The following is a 25,323-nucleotide window of genomic DNA, read 5'->3' as shown; positions in this document are numbered from 1 at the left end:
TCAGTGATGTCTTCACTGAATTTTGTGCGGGGTCCTGGTGGCCTGTAGATTAGGGTGCCTCTGAGTGTGGTCTTGGGGTCGGTGTGGATCTGGAAGTGAAGGTGTTCGGCGGCTGCGAGGTTATCGTCGGAACTGGTCGTGATGCGGATGGTGTTCTTATGGACGATGGCGATGCCTCCTCCTGTTTGGTTGATGCGGTCCTTTTGGATGATCTTGTAGCTGTCCTTTGACTACATGGCAGTCACTAAGGACACACCATTGTACACAAAGAAATGGTACAATTGTTATATGTGACTTGTTAGTGGTGGACCTATGTATGTGTCTTCTATAGATCTGGTAGACTAGTGGCAATGACACTTTTGTCACAGGTGGCATACCACTGTAGTTCAATACCCTTCAAGGCTGTGTACCCATCTGATACATTTTCTGTGCCCATGGTGAGTGTGAGGTAGGCATTATTCTGACAGTGTCCTGTCCCTGTTGCCTCCCAGGACTCTACTCTCTGCAGATAATCCTGTTTGTCAAGCTGTCTTTGGTCAGTATTGTCCGGTCCTGTACAATGAGATAACTTTGTTTGGGGACATCATATGGATGGTGTGTGTCTAGGACATGTCTCAGTAAGCTACTGTGTTTTTCTGTTCTTACAAAGACACCATTGTGGTAGGTTGTAGTTGCATGTGTACACAGCGTATGGTGCATGAATGTTTGTCACATGATTTGAATGCTAGTGATGTCATGTTGAGATTGTAGATTTGTACAGTCCCTAGCATTGAAATGTGTATCTCATTGTGGCCTTATTCAACAGTTAGAGTGTGAAAGTTCTGCCATTTCAAAATTCTTGCAAATGTACTTTGGTCACAACATGCTCATGTGCAGTACCTTTGGATTTTGTATTGGGGTACATATAGCAGTGCCTTTGCTCTTACAGCCAAATATAAGATGCACCAGATCAGAGTCTGATAAGCGGAGATAAGGATGTATGATATATCCCAGGCTGATGTAAATTGCAATATATTGTCCAAGCTTTATAATGAGTATTTGTGCAATGAGTGACTTTGAGTGTGTATACATGGCCAGAGAGGATGTGTGACAAGCTAACCTTAACCAATACACAATGCGAGGAACTTCATACTTGTGGTTTTGTTGGTCATGTAATTTTTTTTTTGCATTGTGATAAGATTAGTGTTTTTACTTCAATGAGACCACTGTGTATTCAGGTTTGACAAGGGTTTTTTGTGTGTCATCATAGGGATATGTGTCATGAGTATGTGTCTACCTTTTCCACAAAACTGAGCAAGTTGCTCTTGCATTTCATACATGTGCATTAGTACAAACTTTTGTCATTTCAGGCATATGTTTCTGAGATGGGATATGACACACCTAACATTGTACCTCAGCTGGCACACAGTTTGTATTTTCCAAAGACTGTGCTAGGCATATCAGTTTGGTGTCACACAAGTGACCTAGCTACATATGGATTAGGAGTTGCCATGATTCTGTCAGGAGTGGATTGTGCTTGTTGTGTCCAAGATCTTTCATCTACTTGTTCAGGGACAATGCTGGGTGTTTAAGCAAACTCAATTCATTCCATAGGGTATTCTTTGTTAACTTCAATTTGTCTGGAGGAAATGCTAGGTCAAGTCCTGCAGCAATCTCCTTCAATATTTAGTTAATGCAAGCAGTCTGAACCCCAGTTGTTGGTGACTGGAGTGGCGCGGAGTGGATTTAGTTGAGGGAGGATGCAATGTGCCAGTCTGTGCTGACACTGCCCATGGTCAGCTACCCAGGTGCTAATGTCTGCAGAGACCAGTAAGAAAGCACTGCATTTAGTGTGCTGTCACCGTTACAAGCTACAGGATGGACAGACCCCTCCCTTGTGTTTGCATCCATAGTGCATCAGGATGACACACAATCAACACACAACAACCCTCACCTTGGACTCTTGGAAATGGGCTGAGATGTCAATGTGTTTTGCACAGACGGCATTTCAGTTTACAGACTGGAATGAGAATGTTTCTTTTCATGCCACACTTGACTTGCTCTCACCCCTCACTAAGCGTACACAATGCATCATCATAATTGCCGCATGTGGCCACATCACTTAAAGGTGCTATGGATATGACCACACCTGTCCCTGCCTAGATGAACCTCAGAGAATCCTATGAACTGCCCACAACTGAAGTCTGACAGCCATAATGGCATCATAGCAGAATGGGCAACGCTCAACAGGGATGAGGGCCGAGTGAGAAGAGTTGAGAATGGATGAGATTTTGGAAGTTTGCACACTTACCACTCATGATTGCTTTTTCTGTACAAGCTAGGACTATCCAATTTTACCCACACATCATTTGTAGTTGAGAATCTGATGTGTGTGTATGTTGTCATTTCTACATAAATGACAATGGAGTACTTTTGAGCTAAGCTTGATGCTGGTCAAGATCACACAGAGAGATGAACTTGGAATGCTGTTATGGCTAGTGGATTGCCCTGTACAAAATGTGGGAAGCTGAGTGGGCTGTGAGTGCACAGAAGTGTTATGGGGCCGTCTGCTGTCCAGATGCTACATGTCAATCAATCAATCAATCATAGACATTTATAGAGCGCTCTACTTACCCGGAGGGTCTCAAGGCGCTAGGGGGGGGGGGTGCTGCTACTGCCCGAACAGCCAGGTCTTGAGCTTCTTCCTGAAGGCGAGGTGGTCTTGGGTCAGGCGCAGGTCGGTCGGGAGGGAGTTCCAGGTCTTGGCAGCCAGGTAGGAGAAGGACCTTCCTCCTGTTGTCGTTCTTCGGATGCGGGGGACGGCGGCGAGGGCGTGACTGGCTGATCGGAGGTGTCGTTTGGGAGCGTAGAAGTTGATGCGGTTGTTGAGGTAGCTCGGGCCTTGATCGTGTAGGGCTTTGTGTGCGTGGGTGAGGAGACGGAAGGTGATTCTCTTGTTGACCGGGAGCCAGTGCAGGTCTCTTAGGTGTCCGGAGATGTGGCTGTGTCATGGGATGTCGAGGATGAGTCTGGCTGAGGCGTTCTGGATCCGTTGGAGTCTCTTCTGGAGCTTGGCGGAGGTTCCGGCGTAGAGGGCGTTGCCGTAGTCCAGTCGGCTGGTGACGAGGGCCTGGGTGACAGTCTTCCTGGTCTCGGTGGGGATCCACCGGAAGATCTTCCGTAGCATGCGCAGGATGTTGAAGCACGACGAGGAGACTGCGTTGACTTGCTTGGTCATGGAGAGGGAGGAGTCCAGGATGAAGCCCAGGTTGCGTGCGTGGTCTGTCGGTTTGGGTGCAGTTCCCAGGGCGGGGGGCCACCAGGAGTCGTCCCAGGCGGAGGGCAAGGATCCCAGGATGAGGACTTCCGTCTTGTCCGAGTTCAGCTTCAGGCGGCTGGTCGACATCTGATGAAGCAAAGCTTCGCATATTTTGCGGACTTGCTGTACTCATGAACCTCGGCTGTGTGTAACAAAGTAATAATTGTGCGTCTTACTAATGTTTATTTTATGTTTAAACGAGGTTTCCAGACGCTTGCCTATGTGTTTTACTAAAATAATTTACTCGAGTCACTTAAAATGTCTGCCGCTTGTATTTAGTTACTGCGCATGCGTCAGCCACACTCACGTGTCCTGACGCGTCTGCAGAGTTGGAGGGAAAATTATGCGCATGCGTAATACATAGCTTGGCCCAATGTGGTACTGCTCGTGCCACTGCTCTTGTCACTGTTTCTATGTAGCTAACATTTAGACTGCATAAGTATATTTTTATGATGATAAGTTGAAAGTACAACCCTGTGATGTGATTTCATAAGGTTATTTCTATGTATTAATTTGTTCTCGCTTACTTTTCATGTACCGCGGGGAATGGGGGTCCGAACTGATTGGGAGCCATATTGAAGGTCTCTTCTGCGCATGATCCTGGAGCACTGAAAGGTGGCAACTTTGGACAGCGGAACTCAGCCAGCTGGCAGCCACAGTCATGATGCTCCTGGGAAAGCCACCTCTGCGCTATGAGAACGGAGAATGTTGCTCCTCATATGATACATTGTAAAATTGCCATTGTATTTCTGCACAGTTTCTCATGGGAACCCCAATCTTGCTAGGCGGTACCCAAATATGCTAATGAAGCATCTAAATGACATGTTATGATTGGTGTGTTACCCAAATCCTACCTTAGGACCAATCCAAATTGAGGGATTCTGACACTTTGCAACATTGGGGGGTGGTACACCGTCCCAAAAGAGTATAACTACCCTGGGTTCACCTAGGGAATTTGTCCGACTTGTCTGGTTTAGCTGACCTGTCACTGACCCATCGTACTCAATAGGTGACTGAAGATACAGAGCGCTGCGGAGCACTCTGTCCGAAATTGACCATAGACTAAGGTTTTACTGAACCTTAAAGTGCTGGCGAAGCACTTTGCTGGGAGTTCGCTGACCCAATCGGGGTTTTTGATCGATAGCTGCAGAGAGGGTGGAGCGCAGGCGTTGCTTCCAAACTGCGGGTGCGGTCCTGTCCTGAGCGGTCCTGTCCTGAGGGTTTGCTGTCCTGTCCTGAGGGTCCTGTCCTGATTCCTATTCCGAGGGTATCCTGTCCTGCTTGGGTGTCCATTCTGCACCTGCTGTCCTTTGAGGGGTATCCTTCCTTGAGGGTTTTCCTGTCTTAACTGACCCGTGGCCAGGGTTTGGTTTCCACACCAGTCTAGGTAAATACTGCTCTAAATTCTTTAAACTTGCACCTTTCTATCTTTCTGACTTTTGCTTTAATAAAGTTACACCTTTGCATATGGTGATTTTTCCATGCTTTTGCCGCAACACTTGAAACGTAAAGTCATTTGCATATTTTCTTGATATGTTCCCATGTTACCCTACCTTTTAGAAATCATATTTTGCATTACATTTTGTCATTTTCTGATTTGGTCTAGAACAGCCTTACTTAAGTTTTCTAAAGATTTCTTGCCTTGAATGCATAGCATATTTCTTTGCATCACATAATTACATTTAAATGATTACCCTGTCTTTATTTCTCTATAGTTACATACTTTACATTATCTTGGTTATTGATTGCCTTATTCTTGTGTATCTTATGCATGAAGAAAACGAACTTTAGATAAAGCTTTTAAAACTTCCAGTTGTCCATGGTCATTTACAACAGTATTGAATGTCATTTGAAATTGCATTTGCTGCCTTTCCTTTTACAGCTAGGCCCCTGATCCATTGAAGTCGTAGGTACCCGTGTCGGTGGATGGTAAGTCGGGTACACTAAGTAATAACAGTAGGGAACACACACAATTGGTAGCAGCCCGTGAAGTCGCCCTGTCAATGAGTAGTGTGAATTGAAAGTATATGGGCCCTGAAGCCGGAAACGGCGAAATCATTGGCCGGGTGACCTCGCGCGCTCTATCAGTTTTCTGGTAGATCAGAGGATGGTTAGGGACTAGCTAAAGGTTAGGTAGGACTAGTTAGGCTAGTTAAGTCGGTAGCTGCTAGTATATTGATGCTGCTAGAAGAGCGGCTGTTCTAAGAGAGCTGATCATTCTCTTGTGAATACGCTGCTTTGGAATTCATGAATTGTTGTATTGTTATTATTCCTGTTCTTATATTGTTATATGTACTAATCCATGCATTTGTAAACCGTATCGTTTCTTGTTGTCCGAACTCCCCGGGGAATTGAAAGGGCAAGTGGTGAATAGAATCCATTGTCCTGAGGTCACAGGCTTAAGGAAAGTTAGGTGCAGGTTAGGATAACCGGGAAGCACTAACTAGGGTTTTCTGAACACATGTGTGAATAAATGTTAGTAACGAGGTTCATTGGCAAAATTCCCATAGTGGCGTAACCTAGTAAGGGTCACATCGGAAGAGTAGCAGGTTCCTCGGAGCTTGGGTGAAAGCAAAGGGGTCCGCTGAGAAACCTTAGACTCAGATATATCCCAGAGAAGTGGATGAGTTTAGGGGAATAACAGGTTCACCGATGCTAGAGTGAAGGGTAGGCGGAAGAGATCTACCCGCAGCGCGTGAAAAGTAAATGGAAGTAGTTTACTTGCAGTAAAAGAAATCTTTCTGTCTAGACACTTGAGCACTGTGGCGAATGTGTATTCGTTGTTAAATAACCAAGCACTGAGCACTTTAGAAAGAAATAAAGTTTCCGTTACCTTGTGAAGGGAGGGAGTCAGCCGCGAAGCGTCTCTGACGTCACTCCGTGCCGCGCTGGGATTGGTAGAAACAGCGGGCGGGTAGCGGGGCTGGAATTGTAAAGGAGGGGTGAAGCGCCGAGGAGTGAGAACTGTCTCACGAAGGGGCCGCGCACCCATTGGTCGAAACTATTTGAACGCGTGCACCCCATTGGTCGCACAGAATTGCAAGGCGCGTTCTGATTGGAAGTAGCTTTGTAAACAGAATTAAGCGTAGAAATCGTATGTGGCACTCGTATTGTCCAGAAACTAGACCCGATCCTAGGAACCAAGGGTTTGAAAGGGATCAGTGGAAAGCCAATAGATACGATATTATGTACGGAGGAAAGAGAAAAATGTCCCTTGTAAATAGGGTAAAGAATTATTTTAAAACGGACAAACCGATTAAATCCAGAGAGGGCGTTATTGTCCCGCCACCGAATACTCCTGCCTCATTCATGATGTTTGACCGAGGGTACAATACCTGTGTGTGGTTGGAGAATTGGGTGAAGTACACAAAAGATGACGGAGTATTGGCTTTTCCGTTAGATGGTACTTTCAATGGTAGAATTTTATTTAATTTGAGAACCCGAATGAATGAATTACATCCCAGACCGAGATTAACGCAGTATGAGGCATTAGAGGAGTGGGAGATTGAGGCTTTTGAAAGAGAGAAACCCCGGTTGGACAAAGGTCTGACCAAGTGGTACCCCAGGCTGAAACAGGAGACCAGGGATAAAAGGATGAAACAGTGGAGACAGAGTATGATTGTTGAGGGTCTGTTTCCCATGATGCCAGCAGGTAACCCTTCGGCGGGAGAGAAAAGGACAGAAAAGAGTAAGCATTGGGGAGCCCCTGGGGAGTCAGACGATGAATTTTTAGATTAAATTTTTACGAGAAGTCCGCCACCTTATAATGAGGGAGCCCGACCTTCCAGTGCAGGAGAAATTGCCCAACGTCCATCTATTAAGGAGGAGGATAGATCCCTATGTAGGGGGGGAGGGGGCCAGGTATTGCCCTATTACGAGAAGCCCGAACCCCCAGAAGTAAGGACTATATATCCTAGAATGCCCGTGAGCCCGGAAGAAAAATATTCCCGTGAAAAGCTCTTTTTCCCCAGACCTCTTTATGAAAACGAAGAAAAGCCAGTAGGTTCAGGAGTGCCCTTTTTGCAGCCTCCATATGGGGAGGAGCGCAGGTCATTCAGCACAGGAACTTTGTTCCCGAAACCAAATTATGGTGGGGGACCGAGTAAAACGCATCCTACTGCCCCGAGTTTTACGCCTCAACTGACCCCACAGATAGTGCCTGAACGAACATTAGGAAGAATACTGGACGAGAGGGAGCAAGAAGTTCTAGCTAGACAGAGGACAGAAATAATTCAGAAAATCTCCCAGTTAAATACCAGTCCTGAAGCTTTGACTATTCCGGTAACAATCGGACCAGTGGTTCCATTGTACGGGAATAGTCAAGGAAGTCTAAACCCTCCGGTTATAAACCCAGTGTTGGCCCCGCCGAGGCAAGAGCCACTACTGATAGACGATCAGTCCAGTGAGTGTGAGTCTGAAGTTGCGTTCTTGGACCTGCCAAACAAACAGACCGGAAAGGGAGTGCCGAAGCGGCATAACCCTTTTGATGCGAAAGAAATTAAATTAGAATCAACGTCAGGTACTAGGAGTGTGTCTCTGGTAACTCCGGAAGAAATTGAAAATTGGAGTTGTGAATTAGAGAAACAGGCTCCGCAAACGAAACCTTTAGACCTCTACAAGCTGAGGGTAGAAATAGAGGAATTAATGGCAGGAAATGTGGGATTAGACAGATTGAATACCTATTCTGAAGAAGAATTGCTGTTTATGTGTAAAAGCCTTACCCGAAGTACTAGGGTGCTCCACGAGAAACTGACAGACACTGCAGCTAGTATGGGGATAGATATTTCTAGATCCAAGCCCTTGCAGAAACCATACCGAGCTGAGTTCTCAGACAAAGATTTAGAGAACTTGAATGTGTCAGGGAGGAAGTTACAGATTAAAGAGTTGCTTGCAGTTTTGCAAAAATGGGGAGATGTGGAAAGATGGAAAACGAGGTGGGCGCGAAAGAAAGATGAGGCCCGATCCAGACAAGCAACCCCTGAGTTCCCTCTGAGAGAAGTAGAAAAGCCCGAAACGTTATGCCCCATGCGGGAAGTACCAGGTGGGAGGTATGTGCACGTTCCATGGTCCAGACAGGATATTGTGTCCTTTACTAACGATTTTCCGAAACTGCGCGAGAAACCGGTCGAATGGTACCGGCAAGTGGAAAGGTTCGTAAAGGTACAAAAATGCCTGTGGAAAGACCTGGATGGGTTTTTCGACATTGTGGTCCCGGTCGATCTATGGACCGAGTGTAAAATAGCAATAGGCTGGCCTAGTGAGGAGTACCCGAGGGACTCCAACACAGGGGAGCCGTCGATTGAAGTGATGAAAAAATATGAACAAGTAATTCTGCATTTGAAAAACAAGGTGCCCGCAAAGGAGACAGATTGGACCAGGATAGATAGAACAACGCAGGAAAGGGATGAGACAGTGCACTCCTATTACGAGAGGCTGTTGCAGGTGTTCAAAACCTACAGTGGTATAGATAACATCGAGATGAAGGATATGACGCACTTTATTTACAGGTTTGTAAACGGTTTAAGACCTGAAATTTGTCAGTGGATAAAGGATAACAAAATCTGTTGGCACTCCAAGAAGGTAGACGAGGTCCTGCGGTACGCAAAGTACTGCGAGGACGAGATGGCGGAAAAGAAAAAGGCTCTCAAGGAAAAGGTGATGTGGGCTCAGATGAAGCTCGCAGAACAGCAGGAAAAGCAGTTGAGTAACATGGTTAAAAATACTAAGAACGAAGGTCCTGGGGGAGGGGGAGGAGGCAAGCCCCAGCCCAAAATGAGCAGGGAAGAGGCTATGAAGAAATTTCCCTGCCATCAGTGCGGCGAAATTGGACACTGGCGCAACGAGTGTCCTTATTTGCCTGACGATAACCCCAAAACTCCTGATTTAACTCCACAGACGCAGAAAGAAAGACCAAGAAAGACTCAACCACAGGTAAAAACAGTTCAGGTGCCCCGAGCACCCAAGCAAGTATACAGGGGAAAACAGGCAGAGGGTGATGAGATAGAAGTTTGGGAAAGCGGTGAGAACAGAAATGCAGCAACTTCGCAGTATTTGCTGAACGATACCTTCCTTTGTGATGACCAGTACTGACGGGGCCTGAGAGGGGAGGACGAGGAGTGCGTACTTGGCGCCTCCTTGCCGGTAGACCAGTCCGGACCATACATTGAAGGAAAGGTTGACGGAAATGATGTCACCTTTCTGTTGGACACTGGCGCTACTCGTTCTACTGTGAGAACAGTGGACGTTCCAAACCTACCCCTCTCGGGAGAAGCAATCCAAGTAGTGGGTGTATCTAATCAATTGATTAGTACTCCTGTTACCAAGCCCATGGAGATCTCAATTGGAAACTTTAAGGAAATGCATAGATTTGTCGTTTGTGATACCAGTCCGGTAAACTTACTGGGACGTGATTTGCTGTGCAAAATGAACTGCACCATCTTTTGCACACCAAAGGGTGTTGAAATTCAGACCCCAGATGAAGACGGCATTTATAAATTAATGCTGGTCCGCCCTGACTCAGAAATTAAACGAATGACCATGCAGGATTTACCCAAAGAACTCCAAGAAGCAGTGAAGCCAGAGGTGTGGGACTTTACTGGGAAAGATGTAGGGTTAATGAAAAACGTGGACCCCATACAGATAGCAATAAAGGACAATGCTGTATACCCCAATACTAAACCCTACAGAATGAATGCAGAAGTGAAAGCTGGTGTTACTGTGGAAATACAGAAATTGCTGGAGGGGAACATCATCCAGGAGGTAATGAGTAGCCCATGTAACTCCCCGATTATGGGTATTAAGAAGCCTAGTGGCAAGTACAGAGTAGTGCAGGATCTACGAAAAGTTAACAAAATAGTAGTTCCCTGTTGCCCTATTGTCCCGAACCCAGCAGTGATTCTGTATCAGATTCCTTGGGATGCTGAGTGGTTCACCGTGATAGACCTGTGTCATGCATTCTTTTCCATTCCCTTGCATCCAGATAGCAAATTTCTTTTCTCATTTGCCTTCAATGGTCACGTGTATTGCTGAAACCGGGTCCCTCAAGGGTACACAGAGAGCCCCTCTATCTTTAATCAGATCTTGAAAAAATGTTTGGAAACTTTGGTCTTACCTGGGAATTCTGTCTTGGTGCAGTACATAGACGACCTCTTGGTGGCGTCTAAAAGTCATAAGGATTGTGTGATTGACACCATTGCCCTACTGAATCATTTGTGTGAGAAGGGACACAAAGTGGCCCCTGACAAATTACAGTTCTGTGCAAAATCAGTGAAATATCTGGGGCACCAGATAGAAAAAGGTGTCCGAAAAGTGACATCCGAAAGGGTGAGAATAATTCAAAAGATGCAGTTACCCCGTACTCAGAAAGAAATCAGAATGTTCTTGGGTGTGATAGGATACTGCAGGCAGTGGATTCTGGGATTTGCAGTCCTAGCTAGGCCCCTGATAAAAATGACCAAGAGAGGAACTCCAGAAATAGTAGAATGGGATGATGAAAGCTTAACAGCCTTCACCAAACTACGAGATTGTCTGTGTACAGCCCCTGCATTGGGAATGCCAGACTATTCTAAAGAATTTGCCCTATTTTGTGACACTCGCGATAATTGCGCGTTGTCTGTCCTAACTCAAGAACATGGCACAACGAGAAGGCCTGTGGCATATTTCTCTGCCACCCTGGATCCAGTGGCTGCTGGATTACCAGGTTGTCTGAAAGCAGTAGCTGCTACCTGCGCAAGTTTAGAACAGAGTGAGTCCATTGTCATGGGACATCCGGTAACTGTGTATGTTCCACATGGAGTGGTAATTTTACTGACCAGAACGAAGACTCAGTACCTCACCCCTAGTCGGCTGACTAAATACGAGAGGATTCTTGTGGGTGCTGCAAATGTAAACATTGTTAGGTGCAGTATTCTGAACCCAGCCACCTTACTCCCCGACCCAAAGGACATGGAAGGGGGGGTGGATGATGAACATGATTGTATTGATCTAACGGAATTCAACACCAAGCCACGGCCAGACATAAAAGAAGTGCCATTGCCTGAGCATGACAAAGAATTATTTGTAGATGGTTCCTGTTTAAGGCATGAACAAGGAGGCCTAAGTGCTGCCTATGCGGTAGTCTCCTTAGAGAAAATTGAAGAAGCAGGTTATTTATATCACATAAAGTCTGCACAAGTAGCCGAATTGATTGCTATGATAAAAGCCTGTCAAATTGGGAAAAACCTACGCATAACAGTGTATACTGACAGTCAGTACTGTTATGGGGTTGTGCATGACTTTGGCCAATTGTGGCTACAGAGGGAGTTCCTGACTTCATCAGGTACCCCTATTCGAAATGGAAAGGTGGTCCAAGACCTTTTAGAGGCAATCCAGTTACCAAAGGAACTGGCAGTGGTAAAATGTGCTGCTCATAAAAAGAGCATGGACAAAGTATCACTGGGAAACGATTATGCTGATCGAGTGGCCCAATGGTGCGCCAGGGATCGGTATATCGTAAATCCAAAACGGGGGGGGGCCAGGAACCAGCTGCCAACTTCAGGTGTTTGAAGAAGTGCCAACATGGGATGAAGTGAAAGAGTGGCAGCAGGCGGCACCTTGGCAGGAAAGAGAGAAGTGGAAGGACGATGGGTGTCGACCAAGGCGTGTGGATGGTGTCATCTTAGGTCCAACTGGTATGCCTGTGTTACCTAGACACTTACTTAACACAATGGCGAGGTTGATACATGAAGGGTCACACATTGGTAGGGATGCCATGATTCTAGTGTTCCAACAGACTTGGTACAGTAAAAAGTTCAGGAAAGTAGCAGAATCCCTCTGCCAGAGGTGCCTGTCATGTCAAAAGATGAACCCAGGGAAGAAAACTTTGGTGGAACTGGGAAAAATTGGGAGGTCCGGGGGTCCCTTTGTAAGAATACAGGTTGATTTCATCACCATGCCCCATTGTGAAGGGAAAGGATATGTCCTTGTCATGGTCTGTTTATTTTCCAAGTGGGTGGAAGCTTTCCCTACTCCCCAAAATGACGCAAAGACGGTAGCTAAGTGTTTATTAAAAGAACTGATACCTAGGTTCGGGGTGCCAATCACTATTGAATCAGATCAAGGCTCACATTTTCAGAATGCAGTGATCGACGAACTCTGTAAGGCCTTTGGAATTGCCCAGAAGCTTCACTGTGCCTACCGTCCAGAGGTTCTGGAGTAGTGGAACAAATAAATGGAACTATCAAAAACAGACTAGCAAAACTGTGTGATGCATCTAAATTGACCTGGGTGAAGGCCCTGCCCCTGGTCCTGATGGGACTGAGAAGTGTTCCTGATCGAAAAACAGGCCTAAGTCCCCATGAAATCATTATGGGAAGAGTGATGAGACAAGCATGGGTGTCAGGAAGCAAACTGTTGAGTATTACTGATGATTTGGTGCTTGAATACTGCAAGAGATTGGGTGACCAAGTGCGTTCTATCTCTCGCCAGATCGGAGAAGACGCCATCCTCAATCCAACGACTCCTCTCCACAAACTGGTCCCAGGGGACTGGGTGAAGATAAAGAAGCATACTCGGAAGAGCTGCCTGGAGCCAAGGTGGGGAGAAAAACGTCAGGTGATCCTGGTAACTACCACAGCAGTAAAGTGTGCAGGAGTTCCACGCTGGGTACACGCCAGCCACACCCAGAAGGTATTACCAGACGAGGAGCCTGCAGCAGAAGAGCGTCCAGCAGAGGACTCTGCAGGAGCCAGACCGGAAGTAGCTAACGACGTACAGCCCAGTACCAGTCGAGCTGCAGAATCAGCAGATGTTGGCCCAAGAATAGTTGATGACGAACTACCAAGAGTCCAGCCTGCTGAAGGGGACCAAGAAACTGAGCCAGAAGTAGCTGAAGACGAGCTGCCAAGCATATGGCCAGAAGAGTGGATTCCATTGATTGATCTCACTGAAGACCCTATACGAACAAGTGAAAGACTTTGGGAAGGTAGAGAGTGGACTAGTCAGGAAAAGCAAGGCACAGGCGAAGAACCTCAGAATCTTGAGATTCACATCAAAACTGAGGAAGGAGAAGGTCAGACAGGGACAGAGCACGTGATTGATACAGAACAAGTGAATAAGACGGAGCCGTTGTCTGCTACTGAACAAGTAAAAGATACAGAGCAAGTGATCGATACTCCTCCACTGACTCCTGATATCGGAAAGGGACAGACTAGATATAGTGTAATAGTTCGAGCAGAAGAAAATCAAGAGATCGAAGTGCTTGAACAGGATCAGATAGTACCAGAAGAAAGTGTTCAGGAACCAGAAACAGAGACTTTTGAAAAACAAACACAAAACTGTCCTGAACAAGGCCAGATTAGTATCCAGGCAGAAGAAACAGATACGAGACCTGGAATTAGTCAGATAGAAGAAGAAGAAACTGAAACAGAATTGCCAACAGTTAATGAGAACAAAAGGGCAAGAGAAGGAAACGAAGTCCAAGTACCAACGAAAAGACTTAAGAAAAGAAAGCATCTTAAGCCTAAATTCGTAAAGAAATTGAGACTAAGGATAAAAACAGTAGAAGAAAAACGTGCAGAAGAAAGGAGAAGTGCACGCATAGCTAAACAACAAGAGGATACTTCCAACAGAAGGAGTGATCGAATAAAAAGGCAAACCAAAAAGTACAAGTCACCGGAATGGACACTTGTGTTGGAAGAACTTGAAGATCTTGATATAACTGACGTAAGCGACGGAGAGCCCATCCCTGAGTACTCTGACGAAGAGGAAGAAGAGCCACCGTGAATTTGCACAAAGTAAGGTACTCGTGTAAAGTCACAAAGAGGGGTCGAGAAACTTTTCTGAAGCCAAAAATGTCTGATTCAAACGTGAGTGGTAGACCTAGTTGCAGTCGTTGCAAAACATGCTGCAAGGTATGTGTATGTAGTATAGTTGTCCTGATATTACTTTGGATAGGACTAACAATTTTCATTCCCTTTGCTGTGAGTAAAGATACTAACATTGTCCCTACTGAAATTGTAAATACTGACAGTGAGGAGCTGACAACACAGAGTGTAGCAAGACATGAGAGAGCACTGAGACAAACAAAACAAGACTTAGAAGCATCAGATGAGGGAGGACTACATTATCATGGAGTTAAGAACAAGACACACTTAAATGTTTTCGCAAACTTGTTAACACACTATGTAGAGACTATGGAAATTGAAGATTGCTATGTCTGCATGAAGCTACCTACCTCTGTAGCTGAAGGCGTGACATACCATCACTTGCCGTTGACATATGGAATCTCCTGTAGCATTTTAGCTAGTTTATTTTATAAAAAAGGACCGTTACAGTACTATTACTCTAACAATGACGTGATCTTTTCTGAACTTCCTATACGTGGGAACTTGAATCCTGTACATACCAAAAGTGACGTAATACGATATATGGGAGACTACTTTCTGACTATAGGTAACATTGACATAGCGGACGCACACAGAGATAACTTGACTTGTTCTTTGCGTGAGCAGGAAAAGATGTTCCTGAACATGGCAGAGAAAAGGAGAATTAAAATACAAAAGAAGGCTAATGACGAAAGTCAGAAAAGGCCAAGATGGGCAGAGAACATGGAAGGCACCTCATCTGGTGGGGCGGGTCCTGCTCTGTTGCTGGATTTTGAAAAGAAAGGCAAGCTATGTCTTCACCGCGAGAAGACTAGCTATTATAATAACATTTTCATTGGTTCCAGTGAATGCGAACATAATTACAAGGTAATTGGAGGTTGGGGTTTCAAAAATGGGTCAGAACCTGTGTTTCCTGGAATTTATTATATTTGTGGGGACAAGGCTTATTTTAAATTGCCGGATCACTGGTATGGAAGCTGCTACTTTGGCATTGTCTTCCCGAAAATATACCATGTGAATGAAGTTGCTGGAAGCAATGAAAATACTAATGGCTTAGTGCGTAGTAAAAGAGAAAGTATAGGTGAAATTATGGGTAGTATTTTCAGTGCACTGATACCTGGAGTGGGAGTGGTTCTGAACACTCACAGAATTTGCAAATTGTCTACTATAGTGGATGTATTGTCTACTGAGACAGCTCATGGATTTCTGCTGGTCAATACCGAAATGGTTGCGATCAGATCAATGGTTTTGCAGAATCGACTTGCTCTTGATACCTTATTGGCGAAAGAGGGCGGAGTCTGCCGGATGTTGAAGGCGCAACATTGTTGCACTTATATTCCGGATAAAAGTGTACAGCTCAAAAGATATGTGAAAAACATTACTAATTTGGCAAAGGAACTCAAACCACTCGAGGTTGATAGTGCCTGGAAGAGACTGGTAGATGGTCTCTCAAATGTAGGTCATTGGTTTGCTAGCATAGGTAAAGGCTTATTGTTCAAGGTACTGATGCCAATTGGAATTATAGGTCTCATCCTATTTTTCATATTTGTCTGCTGCAAGTGTCGTAAACACACAAAGAAGTATGAAGTGAATGCAGGAGAAGGGAATGCTAGAGGAGTAAAACGGAGTGTGGATGAGCTCGAATTAGAAGAGATGAATAATCAGATCTATAAAAAGGTGAAAAATTCTCACCTTACCAAAACTGAAAGAGAAAAACTGGAGCGATTGCTGGAAGAGATAGAGCTATATAAAGTGTGAAAGAAAGTTGGCATCTGGTTCCATTTATATTTTTGTGATGATAGTAAATATCATCAAAGAGGGGATTGATGAAGCAAAGCTTCGCATATTTTGCGGACTTGCTGTACTCATGAACCTCGGCTGTGTGTAACAAAGTAATAATTGTGCGTCTTACTAATGTTTATTTTATGTTTAAACGAGGTTTCCAGACGCTTGCCTATGTGTTTTACTAAAATAATTTACTCGAGTCACTTAAAATGTCTGCCGCTTGTATTTAGTTACTGCGCATGCGTCAGCCACACTCACGTGTCCTGACGCGTCTGCAGAGTTGGAGGGAAAATTATGCGCATGCGTAATACATAGCTTGGCCCAATGTGGTACTGCTCGTGCCACTGCTCTTGTCACTGTTTCTATGTAGCTAACATTTAGACTGCATAAGTATATTTTTATGATGATAAGTTGAAAGTACAACCCTGTGATGTGATTTCATAAGGTTATTTCTATGTATTAATTTGTTCTCGCTTACTTTTCATGTACCGCGGGGAATGGGGGTCCGAACTGATTGGGAGCCATATTGAAGGTCTCTTCTGCGCATGATCCTGGAGCACTGAAAGGTGGCAACTTTGGACAGCGGAACTCAGCCAGCTGGCAGCCACAGTCATGATGCTCCTGGGAAAGCCACCTCTGCGCTATGAGAACGGAGAATGTTGCTCCTCATATGATACATTGTAAAATTGCCATTGTATTTCTGCACAGTTTCTCATGGGAACCCCAATCTTGCTAGGCGGTACCCAAATATGCTAATGAAGCATCTAAATGACATGTTATGATTGGTGTGTTACCCAAATCCTACCTTAGGACCAATCCAAATTGAGGGATTCTGACACTTTGCAACATTGGGGGGTGGTACACCGTCCCAAAAGAGTATAACTACCCTGGGTTCACCTAGGGAATTTGTCCGACTTGTCTGGTTTAGCTGACCTGTCACTGACCCATCGTACTCAATAGGTGACTGAAGATACAGAGCGCTGCGGAGCACTCTGTCCGAAATTGACCATAGACTAAGGTTTTACTGAACCTTAAAGTGCTGGCGAAGCACTTTGCTGGGAGTTCGCTGACCCAATCGGGGTTTTTGATCGATAGCTGCAGAGAGGGTGGAGCGCAGGCGTTGCTTCCAAACTGCGGGTGCGGTCCTGTCCTGAGCGGTCAAGTCCTGAGGGTTTGCTGTCCTGTCCTGAGGGTCCTGTCCTGATTCCTATTCCGAGGGTATCCTGTCCTGCTTGGGTGTCCATTCTGCACCTGCTGTCCTTTGAGGGGTATCCTTCCTTGAGGGTTTTCCTGTCTTAACTGACCCGTGGCCAGGGTTTGGTTTCCACACCAGTCTAGGTAAATACTGCTCTAAATTCTTTAAACTTGCACCTTTCTATCTTTCTGACTTTTGCTTTAATAAAGTTACACCTTTGCATATGGTGATTTTTCCATGCTTTTGCCGCAACACTTGAAACGTAAAGTCATTTGCATATTTTCTTGATATGTTCCCATGTTACCCTACCTTTTAGAAATCATATTTTGCATTACATTTTGCCATTTTCTGATTTGGTCTAGAACAGCCTTACTTAAGTTTTCTAAAGATTTCTTGCCTTGAATGCATAGCATATTTCTTTGCATCACATATTTACATTTAAATGATTACCCTGTCTTTATTTCTCTATAGTTACATACTTTACATTATCTTGGTTATTGATTGCCTTATTCTTGTGTATCTTATGCATGAAGAAAACGAACTTTAGATAAAGCTTTTAAAACTTCCAGTTGTCCGTGGTCATTTACAACAGTATTGAATGTCATTTGAAATTGCATTTGCTGCCTTTCCTTTTACAGCTAGGCCCCTGATCCATTGAAGTCGTAGGTACCCGTGTCGGTGGATGGTAAGTCGGGTACACTAAGTAATAACAGTAGGGAACACACACAATTGGTAGCAGCCCGTGAAGTCGCCCTGTCAATGAGTAGTGTGAATTGAAAGTATATGGGCCCTGAAGCCGGAAACGGCGAAATCATTGGCCGGGTGACCTCGCGCGCTCTATCACATCCACTCGGCTACTTCTTTCATTCCTTCGTGAAGGTTGGCTCTGGCGGCGGCGGGGTCGTTGGTAAGGGAGAGGATCAGCTGGGTATCGTCGGCGTAGGAGATGATGTTCAGGTTGTGTTGGCGTGCGATGGCCGCGAGGGGGCTCATGTAGACGTTGAAGAGGGTTGGGCTCAGCGAGGATCCTTGGGGTACGCCGCAGATGACTTCGGTGGCCTTTGATTTGTACGGAGGTAGGCGGACTCTCTGGGTTCTTCCGTTGAGGAAGGAGATGATCCATTCCAGTGCCTTCTCCTGGATTCCGACGTTGTAGAGGCGCTGCACTAGGGTGCGGTGGCAGACGGTGTCGAAGGCCGCGGAGAGGTCTAGGAGGATGAGGGCCGCTGTTTCTCCGTTATCCATCAGGGTTCGGATGTCATCGGTGGCAGCGATGAGGGCGGTCTCGGTGCTGTGGTTGGCTCGGAAGCCAGACTGTGAGGGGTCGAGGGATCCGTTTGTCTCGAGGAAGGCGGCCAGTTGCTTGTTGACGGTCTTCTCGATGACTTTGGCTGGAAACGGGAGGAGCGAGATGGGGCGGTAATTCTTCAGTTCGGTGGGGTCCGCTGTTGGTTTCTTGAGTAGAGCGCTGAGTTCGGCGTGCTTCCAGCTCTCAGGGAAGGTGGCGGTGTCGAATGAGGTGTTGATGATGTCGCGCAGGTGGGGTGCGATGACAGCGTCGACCTTGTTGAAGACGTGGTGAGGGCAAGGGTCAGTCGGAGATCCGGAGTGGATGGAGTTCATCGTGCGGACGGTGTCTTCGGTGCTGATAGGAGTCCAGGCGCGGAGGGTGGTGGTGGGGGGCGGTGGTTCGGTTGAGTCGGGCGTGGCGTTCGTCGGTTGGGTGTTGAAGCTGTTGTGTATGTCCGCGATCTTGTTGTGGAAGTAGGAGGCGAGGGAGTTGCAGAGTTCTTGCGATGGGGTGATGTCGTTGTTTCCGGCGTTGGGGTTGGAGAGCTCTTTCACGATGTTGAAGAGTTCCTTGCAGTTGTGTGCGTTGTTGTCCAGTCGGTCCTTGAATGCAGTTTTCTTGGTGTCGCGGATCAGCTGGTGGTGCTTCCGGGTGGCAAGCTTGAGGGTGGTCATGTTGTCCGGTGTTGGCTCCCTTCTCCAGGCTTTCTCGAGGGCTCGGCAGTTCTTCTTGGAGCTCTTGAGTTCGTCGGTGAACCATGGGGCCTTCTTGCTGCCGGGTCTGCTGGGCGGGGTCTTCAGTGGGGCGAGTACGTCCGCGCAGTTGCTGATCCACTTCGTGAGGTTGTCGGCGGCCTGGCTGGGGTTCGCTGAGCTGGCGGGAGGGTGCTGGCTCAGGGAAGCGGCGAGCTGGTCGGCTGTGATCTTGCTCCAGCTTCTGCGGGCAACCTGTTTCTGGTGGTGGTGGATCGTCGTTCTTCTGAAGGTGAAGTGGACGCAGCTGTGGTCCGTCCAGTGGAGTCCAGTGGCGTGGCTGAAGGTGATGTCTTTGCTGGATGAGAAGACGGCGTCGAGTGTGTGTCCGGCGAGGTGGGTGGGGGTGGTCACCAGCTGCTTGAGTCCGAGGTTGGCGAGGTTGTCCAGCAGGGTGGTGGTGTTGCGGTCGTTGTTGTTCTCCAGGTGGAAGTTGATGTCCCCCAGGAGGATGTAGTCAGCGGAGGGGAGGGCATGCGGGCTGACGAAGTCGGCGATGTCCTCGCTGAATCGTGTGCGTGGTCCCGGGGGTCGGTAGATCAGGGTGCCTCTGAGGGTGGTCTTCGGGTCGGTGTGGATCTGGAAGTGTAGGTGTTCGGCGGTGGTCAGGATGTCGTCTGTGCTGGTAGTGATGCGGATGGTGTCCCTGTGGATGATGGCGATGCCTCCTCCTATCTGGTTGGCAGTGCGGTCCCTCCGGGTGATCTTGTAGCCCTCTGGGATGGCGATGGCGATGTCGGGCGCTGAAGAGGCGTTCATCCAGGTCTCCGTGAGGAAAGCAACGTCAGGAGCTGTGGTGTCGATGAGGTTCCAGAGTTCGATGGCGTGTCTGTGGACTGAGCGGGTGTTGAGCAGGATGCACTTGAGGTGGTTGGTGCTGGTGTTCGTCTTGGCGGGTGCTGGTGCGAGGCAGGTCTGGATGCAGGTGAACTTGCAGGCGGTGCAGCAGAAGGGTCCGTGGGAGCGCCTTGGGGTGGCACGGTAGCATCCCGGGGCTCGTCCGTCGTTGAGTGCGATGAGGGTGGCGGCGTCGTACGTCCGGCGGGTGGGCTGGGATCTGCGGGGGCCAGGGGTCCTGGCACTGGGCGCGGTCCAGGCACGGACGGGCGCAGACGGGCTTACCTTTGGCGCACCTTCGGCGCTCAGTCGGCGCTCCCGCTGCGCGCGTCCGCTGCGCGGTCGCTGAGGGGGCGTCATAAGAAGGGATCCGGGAGGGCGGGTCAGGCGGGAGGCGGGGAGCGCGTGGGCCTATCGGTAGGCGGGGGGCGGGGTCGTGTCAAAAACCGGCGCAAAATCCAGGCGGCCGGCCCTGCGGCGGCTGGGGCGCCGGGCTGGATCAGCGATCAAGGCAGGCGGCCCTGCGGCGGCTGGGGCGCCGGGCTGGATCGGCAGCAGGCAGGCAGGCAGCAGGTAAGTGGCAGCGGGCGGGGAGCGAGGGGGCAACCAGGCCGAGGGCACAGTGGTCGCTGCAAGTCTGGGGTCGGGGTCCCCTTAAGAAGGGATCCGGGAGGGCGGGTCAGGCGGGAGGCGGGGAGCGCGTGGGCCTATCGGTAGGCGGGGGGGCGGGGTCGCGTCAAAAACCGGCACGAAATCCAGGCGGCCGGCCCTGCGGCGGCTGGGGCGCCGGGCTGGATCGGCGATCAAGGCAGGCGGCCCTGCGGCGGCTGGGGCGCCGGGCTGGATCGGCAGCAGGCAGGCAGGCAGCAGGTAAGTGGCAGGCAGCGGGCGGGGAGCGAGGGGGCAACCAGGCCGAGGGCACAGTGGTCGCTGCAAGTCTGGGGTCGGGGTCCCCTTAAGAAGGGATCCGGGAGGGCGGGTCAGGCGGGAGGCAGGGAGCGCATGGGCCTATCGGTAGGCGGGGGGCGGGGTCGCGTCAAAAACCGGTGCGAAATCCAGGCGGCCGGCCCTGCGGCGGCTGGGGCGCCGGGCTGGATCGGCGATCAAGGCAGGCGGCCCTGCGGCGGCTGGGGCGCCGGGCTGGATCGGCAGCAGGCAGGCAGGCAGCAGGTAAGTGGCAGGCAGCGGGCGGGGAGCGAGGGGGCAACCAGGCCGAGGGCACAGTGGTCGCTGCAAGTCTGGGGTCGGGGTCCCCTTAAGAAGGGATCCGGGAGGGCGGGTCAGGCGGGAGGCGGGGAGCGCGTGGGCCTATCGGTAGGCGGGGGGGGCGGGGTCGCGTCAAAAACCGGCGCGAAATCCAGGCGGCCGGCCCTGCGGCGGCTGGGGCGCCGGGCTGGATCGGCGATCAAGGCAGGCGGCCCTGCGGCGGCTGGGGCGCCGGGCTGGATCGGCAGCAGGCAGGCAGGCAGGCAGCAGGTAAGTGGCAGGCAGCGGGCGGGGAGCGAGGGGGCAACCAGGCCGAGGGCACAGTGGTCGCTGCAAGTCTGGGGTCGGGGTCCCCTTAAGAAGGGATCCGGGAGGGCGGGTCAGGCGGGAGGCGGGGAGCGCGTGGGCCTATCGGTAGGCGGGGGGGCGGGGGCGCGTCAAAAACCGGCGCGAAATCCAGGCGGCCGGCCCTGCGGCGGCTGGGGCGCCGGGCTGGATCGGCGATCAAGGCAGGCGGCCCTGCGGCGGCTGGGGCGCCGGGCTGGATTGGCAGCAGGCAGGCAGGCAGCAGGTAAGTGGCAGGCAGCGGGCGGGGAGCGAGGGGGCAACCAGGCCGAGGGCACAGTGGTCGCTGCAAGTCTGAGGTCGGGGTCCCCTTAAGAAGGGATCCGGGAGGGCGGGTCAGGCGGGAGGCGGGGAGCGCTGTTTTACATCCATTCACTAAATTAACAGACAGCAGGGAAGGAGATGTATTTTGGAATATGAAGCCTGGCTGTAGATGTGTTTTGCAAGGTTAATGTTGCATGGGCTGAGCTGGCTTAACAAGGGTAGAGGTGAGAAAGACTAGTGTTTCCATGTTGTGAATAGAGTGGAGACACAGACCTGATGGGGGCAGAACAAGTTAGCAATTTTATGAGGGTGAAGGGATGAGTTAAGGCAGTTCTTTGATAGAAAACGTGAAGTGTTATCATTGTTACAATGTGAATTATTTACAATGCTGGGGTGTAGGAATCAGAGTGTGGGGCCTTGTGAGACTGGTTAAAGCCTGGGCAGAGTATGCTAGAAATAGGTAGATGTGATGGAGGTAGAAACGGCTAGACATGGTTGGAGGCTGGAAGGAGATGAGCGCTGTGGTCTGTGGAACTACAGTGAGGGATGACTGTGACAGGGCAGTGACATTGATGAAGGTAGTTTACAATGTGGATACGTCAACAGAGCAATGGAGCACGGAATAGAGATGTAGATGTGACAGGGCCACAGTGAGACAATGTTAAACTTGTTATTTGTAACAAAGTGGATAAATGTATGTCAAGGGTATACACAAGTTGTTTAAGTTAGGGTGCTGGATGGGGAGTTGCAGGTGTTGGGCCAGTTGATATATGTTGTTTGAATCTGTGGATGTACTAGTTTGTCGAATGACCATTAGTAGTCCTTAAGCTGAGTAAGACGAGTGAATGGTTGAAGGCGAATGAATGAAGACAGATTCATTAAGCAATGTAAGTGTCTGGGTGTGAGATGTGGTGAGGTGTTAAGTGTGAATGCCAGATTTGGATATGATGCTGAACATTGTGATATAAGTGCAGTCTAACACATTAGTGAGTGGAAAAATGAGGATGTGAGTTGTATAGTTGACATGAAACGTTTAACTTCTGCTGAGGAGGTGATGGGTACAGTACATTGTGTACATAGCATGAATGGGAGAGGTATTATGTACATAGTAATGATGAGTGGTGTTGTGAATGTAGGTGTGGATGTTGAGAGGGGCAGCACCAGGATGAGCTTGTGAGAGTCTCGATGGAAGAGTTGGAGTACAAAGTTGGAGCTAGGAGGGCAGAAATATTTTAAGTATGCCTGCACCAGAGGGTGATTTTGAAGAGCTTGTGTTTGATAGATAGATTGAGAGATGAGCATGTACTTTGAGGTTGATGTGAGAAGGTTCAGATCAGCACAAGTAGAGATTATGCATGCCATGAGGTTATGTAGAAATGTACACATGTAGAGATTAGGTCAAGTCAAGTCCTGTTAGTATATTTTACGTGAACATCAATTGTCTGTGCTTGGTCATCCAATGCCCCTTCTAGCCCCCTCATGACGCAGCCACAGGTGTAGCTTTTCAGCAGTACAAGGCACTGCAGCAATCTCCTTCTCTATTTAGTTAATGCAAGCAGTCTGAACAGTTGCACAGTTTTCCAAGAGACAGCGAAGAAGAGGAGAGGGCAGCCAGGGGACACCCCAGCCAAGGTAAGTGGTTTTAGTTTATTTTAAAGTATTTGTATTCAATTTTTAAACAATTGTTAATAGGGTTGTGGGAGGCAGGGGCCGGCCAACTCCGCTCTGTCGTGGGTTGTGCAGAGATTTGCCTACACCACATTCTCCACGGAACGCGGAGTAGCCAAATCTCCGCACACTCCGCGGGCGGAGCAGAGTTCTCCACCCACGGTTAATTGTGGAGGATCTCTCTGGATGTGCAGGGAAGAACAGTGCACTGTTGCAAGAGATACATGTGACACAGGAACATTATATGGTATAATGAAGAGTTAAATGAGTACTGTATTTGGTTTTCAGATATCTACTTGTGTTGAAAGAGACAAACGTACAATGGCAAGAAAGGAACAGAGGGGAAAAAACTAAGCAAAAGTACTGCCTGCAAAATACTGAGAACAAAAAAATGAAGATGATGGATTTGTGGAGAAGAAAGAACACTGTTAAGAGAACTAATGAGTTTCTTAAAACATTATTTAGAAAAATGAAAAATGTGGAAAAAGATGTCAATAAGATGGGGGTTTTAACAACTGAGAAACAAAAAGGAGTAAGTCAAGTTTAAAGTGGAAAACGTCTTACAAGCAGCTCATCTGACAGCAAGGCAGAAAAAAGTCCAACAAATAAGAAGAAGAATGTGCAGAAGTAAGGTATTGGATAATTTGGTAAGAAATATGAAGCAGTGTAAGTGAAGAACGGCAGCATTAATGCAATTTTGGTGTGTTTTTATGGTTTACATGTATTTTATTGCTTTTAAGAACACAGTCGTACACATAACAGAGGGACTTGCTTAGCACTCCTCTGTCATGCAGTGCTAATTAAAAACAATAAACACAAACAAACATACCCCACTTCCCTCCCTTGCCTCCGTTTGTTGTCACTCCACTATATTGTAACTTCCCTGCATGTTGTAGCTGTATCTTCATTCTGGGTGTCCCTCTCTGTTGTCGGGCTGTGTCAACCTGTTTAGGCAAGTGCAGTATACGTAGGTTTCTGGGACACATTAAGTTATAGAATGAGTTAAAAAGCAGTTTAATATACAGCTTCCAGAGATCCCGATAGGTGTCTGAGTGGCAGGTTAGCTCTAGTGTCCATGTAAAGTATGACTCTGGTAAACTTGAGTAGTATCCAAGTAGATTTATTGGCAACTCTGCATAGCACATATCATCATGCACAACTTAACATGACAACATTCAAAAGCAACTGTCTACTCCAAGAACTCCCGCTACCCTTCAGTCCTCTACTCTATGCCTAATATGCCTCACATCCAATGTAGCCGGTGAACAACCTAAATATCGATTCCAAAATATAGACTGCCCAAAATATCGAATCAAAAATATGGACAGCCCAGAATATCGAATTACTAAAAATATAGACAGCCCAGCATATTGAATTGAGGGTATGAAATATCGAATTCCATATTATCGAATTTAAAATATCGATTTTTATAATATGGATTTTTTTTGTGTTATGTATTGTAGTATATGTTTTAAAATTATGTATTAATTTTGTAATATATGTTTTTTAAAGTAATGAATGTTATGTAATTTAATTTTTTAGTAATTTAATTCCATAGAGGGTTGTGGGTTTATGGGAAGTAATTTAATTATAGTAAATCAAATATTAATTTTTATTTATATGTTTTGATAATTAATTGATTGATAATTAATTTTTAATTGGTAATTAATTTGTATTAATTGCTAATTAATTTTTATTAATTGGTAAATACTTTTTATTAATTGATTAATTGATAATTATGTTAATTGTATTTATTTGGAGCAGGTGTGGGTTTATAGGGGAATAGGATGGGAAGTGATTTAATTGTAATAAAGTTAAAA

This window comes from Lissotriton helveticus, chromosome 10, assembly GCF_964261635.1.
Source record: "Lissotriton helveticus chromosome 10, aLisHel1.1, whole genome shotgun sequence".
NCBI classification, from domain to species: Eukaryota; Metazoa; Chordata; class Amphibia; order Caudata; family Salamandridae; genus Lissotriton; species Lissotriton helveticus.
This window is presented reverse-complemented; position numbering follows the sequence as displayed.